We start from the raw sequence: 4,839 nt of genomic DNA, 5'->3' as shown, positions 1-4,839 counted from the left end.
CTCGCAGCCGGCACTCCCGGCCCCCGCTAATTCGGTGATTTTTATCCTGTCCGCCTCCCCCCCTCTCCCTCCTGCCCCGTGCGACCTCCGGCGCTCCTCCTCGGGGCAGCTCCGGGGTCACCGCTGACGGATGGACCCCGCACCCCACGTAGGGGCCGGGGGGGGCAGGGGAGACGCGGAGCCACGTCCCCCTGTGCCACCCACACGTCGTGGCCCACGCTGCCCTGGGGCCCCGCGCTCCCGGCCCAATGTGTCTGCCTGGTCATGCTGGCACGCCTCGGCCCCGTGGGTCCCTCAACGGCACCGGCTTTGTTGGCACAGGCAGAGGCTGTGGGGGGCCGGGGCAGGACGGAGGCGGCCAGGAGCCTGGCATTTTCTCCCTCTGAGATGGAAGAAAGGTTTGCAGCACAAAGGGAAGGGAAAACTGTGTGAAATGTGACATTTGCCCATAAAACCGGGCTGACTGGTGCACAACTTGCCGCATCTTGCTTGAGCATCTCCCCGTGCTGTGCAGGACCTACGTGCAGTGACACCACCGATGGGCAGATCCTGGTGACTTGGGGCCACCAGGCAATGCCACCACCTCGATGCCACGTGAAACATCCCGGCCCAAAGCTCGGGACAAAGGCGGCTTTGAGGACCTGTGGGGCTGTGCTCAGGCGGCAGCTGAAATGTGTGAAACTCGGCTCTCGTCGGGCTTCTTCCTGAAGCGGAACTGTTCTCAGAGAAACATTCCCCTCCACCGGCCCTAATGGCTTTTCTCTGTGTGCCTGCATTAATGAAGGCGAGGCCCAGCCTCATCGGAGGGAAGCCATGCAAGTAATTGCCTGAATTTTTAATTCGGGGTTATGATAGGGGAATCAAAGTCACGTTGCAGCTGCCGTGGTTCCACACCATTGAGCGCCGCAATTTTCCTCTGCTTTTTGCCCTCCCCTCTGACGGACCCTGCTGGGGGCTGAGGCTGCCCCATCCAGGGCTGAGAACGCGGCGGGTGGGTCTGGGTGTGGGGTGAGCCCACATCTGGTGGTGTTCACTGGCCCTGAAAAGACCCCCTGCACCTTCCTGTGCTGTCTGTGGGCTGCCGGGCTGCACTGTCACTTTACCATTGTGGCCACGCTCAACCCCACCTCCCCAGTGGGTTGGCCACCGGTGTGTGCCACCGTCCTCATACAAGGGATGGGAACTCACAGATGGAGCACGAGCCAGGGGGGTGGCACAGATGGGGGGCTACGGGTACCCATCTGAGGCTCTTCGCACTGTACGGATGGCCCCACAGCCCCTCCAGCATCCCTCCAGCACCACTGCTTTTGTTTTCCCAGAAAACAACCCCGCCTCCCAAGCTGGTTCCAGCTCGCTTCACCTCCTCTTCGTCTTAAAATTAATAAAAAGTCTTTGGACAGGGGGCTGCTCAATAACGCAGAATGGCATGCGCACAATGTGCGCCCCACGAGAGGGGACAGTGCTTTGGAAAGCAAAGGTGCCTCCCTGCCCTGCTCAGGTCTTGGGAATCTGGTGCACTGGGTGTGGGGGGCCATGCCAACAGGGTGAGGACAGCAGGGCTGTGCTAATGGGATGGAGATGGTAGTGCCATACAAAAGGGATGGGGATGGTAGTGCTGTACCAATGGGATGGGTTGGCAGGGCTGTGCCCATGGGATGAGGCCGGGCCCTGCTGCGCCATGCAAGGGAGCAGTTCTGAGCCGGGGCTCCTGTTGGGGAGCCATTCACACAGGTTCAGCGTCATGACCCCATGTTTGGGGTTTGGGCCACTGTTGTGTTCTTTGTGCTGCGATTCCTCAGCAGATAGCATTGTTTGCTGTGACACGTAAGCCTGGTGACAATATGAGCGCTCTTGCACTGATTTCATTTGTACTGCTCTGAGCTCTCCTAGCTTGCCCTGGTTTCAATGTCTTTTTATAGCCCAGCAGAACTTGTTTTCCTGTACCAGTGAACCATAACCCGAGATGTGGGCTGGGAGCTGCAGGGGACACAAGCAGGGTTTGGGGTGGCTGCTCGGTCACGTTTGCACTCACCATCCCTCTGAGACACCCCACTCCTGGGGGTGCTTGGTCACAGCACCCGCTCTGGCTCAGCCCGTGGGGAGCCCACATGGAGCCCCTGCACCCTGAACAGAGGGTCCCAGTGTGGGTTTGGGACTGTGGGTGGGTGCAGGGCGGTGTGTCCCTGTGGGCAGTGCAGGGGGACCCACACGGTGCTGCCCCCCCAGAGCCCTGCAGCTCAGCAAAGGACAGGGGGGCGAAGGCGGACTATGAAAGTGTTTCTTTGCTTTGCTTTTGAGAAAGGAGAACTTCAAAGGGGCCATTTATCACCAGACAAAGAGAGTGGCGAGTTATTTGCAAAGTGTACGGAGAAGCATTAATTATCGGAGCGCAGGCCGGCACTGCAGCCGGGTGTCCCCCTGCCCACCTCCCCGCGGGCTCGCAGTGTCACCTGCCCATGCCCTGTCTCCTCTCTGTGCTGCGGTTGCTCCCCGCAGTGCCACTCAGTGCTGGGGACACGGCTGGGAACAGGGGACGTTGGGGACCCTCCGGCCGAGCACCCAACCCAAAAGCTCTGTGCGTGGCCTCAGCGACCACTGGGGGCAGGGGCTGGGCGGCACGTGGTGCCCCAATCTGGTGTCCCTGGGCTGATGGCACAGTGGTACATGTGGCATTTCCCGATGGCTGCCACCCGCTCTGCGCTCTGCCGGGTGTGCGGGCGGGCCAGCACACAGCACGGCACAGCTCTGCCTTTCATGTCTGAACCTCCCCAAACCACAGCTTCCCCTCGCCGCTGCGCGGGGATCAAACGCAGGTCATATTTAATAAAGGTGGGGATGGGAGAAGGCTCCATAACATTACGTCACCTCGGTGCGGGGGAGGCAGAGGCAGGGAGGGAATGCGAAAATCTTGGCGCGAGTGGGGGCAGAGGAGAAAACATCTCAGTGCAGGGACTTAATGGCCCTGTGCTGGTGGGAACGCTGTTGCCCACTGCCCGCAGGGTCAGGGCGGTGTGTCTGCATGCGCTCAGCCGTTAAATGAAACTAAGAAAAAATGAGAGGCAGATACGAAATGCGTGAAGGCGTCCATGGCAGAATTCCCCCGGTGCCGCGTGAGTCACGTCGGGGCGACCTGTGGGAGAAATCCCCGCCTGGCGGCACTGGGCACCAAGCTCAGACCTGGGGCACCGCTCAGAGCCCCTGCAACGCATACGGGGATGGGGGAGTGCGGCCGTGGTCCCCCTGTCCCTCTGTCCATCCACTCACACGGTGCTGGGAGCAAAGTCACCACTGCCACGACTTTGCCCGTGCCCGACCGCACCGTGCTTGGGGTTTGGGGCTCATGGCAGCAAGCAGAATGCGTTCAGCCCACAAAGGCACAGAGCTGGCGTGGGGTGGGCTGGGCACAGAGGGTCGTGGTTCCCCATTCCCAGCCCCTGCGCCCTCCATATGGGAGCTCAGACCAATGCTTGGACTGCACCAGCACCTTCCTGCTGGGAAACTTTGTGCTCCCACCCCACGGGGCGCCCGCTGCCCCCAGCCGCGGTGAGCGCGGCCTTCTGCTGAAGGGAGTTAATGAGCTGTGCCCGACAGTGGTGGGAACGGGCAGCAGTGGGGCTCCTGACAGCTCTCAGAGGAGCTGGGTGTGGAGGAAGGGGGAAGAGCAATAGGGTGAGAGAGATGGACCAGAAAACAATATCCACTTCATTAGCCAGGTGGCTCCGAATGTGTGGAAATAGGACAAAGTCTAGGTCACCCACTGTGTCAGAACATTATTATCATGCGATGCCATGAAGCCGTGCAAAGACCAAGTCAAAGCTCACTGGCCCACTTGAAAGGGACAGGGGAGCTGCCCCAGCCCGAGCTGTTCCCAGGCTGTGGTCCCACGCACAGCCCCACGGCACAGCTGAGCCACAGCCAGCGGCAGTGTGGGGTCTGCTGCGTGCGAGCCCATGTCCCAGTGATGGGAGTGCGGCTGTCAGGGACCCAGCAGGCAGATATGTGGGCTTGAGAGTGGGGCACAGGGAGAGGTCTTGGCCAGGCTGTTGGGAGTGGGGCTGGGCCCTGGGTTGGGGTCCTTTTCTGCTCTTTCTTCTGTGCTAATGTAAAACCAGAACCATCATATACTTGTCTGCCAGATCCCTGCCAGGCATGCAAGGAGGTTTCCTGCTCTTCAACACACTACCCCACATTTTCCTAGTGGATACAGTGAGGGCAGAGAGTTCTGCCCCAGATGGGCTCCTAGGGGGCTCAGGGTCTGCAAGGCACTGGTGGCTGCTGAGACATTTTAGGATTCCTGGACCCCTCGAGGTGGGCAGGCAGCGATGGTTCCAGGGATGCTATGGCAGTATGAACCTGGGCTGGGAGTGGTGGGCACTGAGCACCTATCTTGGAAAGCACGGACACCCATTGCCAGGGCATGGCTGGAGGGCACTGGGCTGCACAGCTTGCTGGGATGGGAGGTGATGGGTGAAGGGTTCGGATGTCGTATTTCTCCTCCCACACCTGCCCTGTGGGATTCCAGAGCCCACCACGTTCTATTCAGTGATGTACTGGTGCCTGTTGTATCCCGCCTGCTTTGGTTCGGGTCAATTTGCCGGTCTTTTGTGACTCAGTGCGTTCACAGCAGGAGGAGAAGCACTTTCTGTTCAGGTCCCCGATGCCTTCCACTGCCCCCACCCGCGGTTATCAGGGCTCGACGGGCGCTCCGCGTTCCCGAGCAGCGCTACCCCCGCAGTCCCATTTGCCACATTGCCGCGACTCCTCCGCGGAGCAGAGCCTGACCCCGGGACGGGACCCTTCCGGGACCCCGGCTGAGGACCCTCGGCCCGGCCCCGCGCA

This window comes from Meleagris gallopavo, chromosome 21 (assembly GCF_000146605.3).
Source record: "Meleagris gallopavo isolate NT-WF06-2002-E0010 breed Aviagen turkey brand Nicholas breeding stock chromosome 21, Turkey_5.1, whole genome shotgun sequence".
Classification (NCBI taxonomy): Eukaryota; Metazoa; Chordata; class Aves; order Galliformes; family Phasianidae; genus Meleagris; species Meleagris gallopavo.
This window is presented reverse-complemented; position numbering follows the sequence as displayed.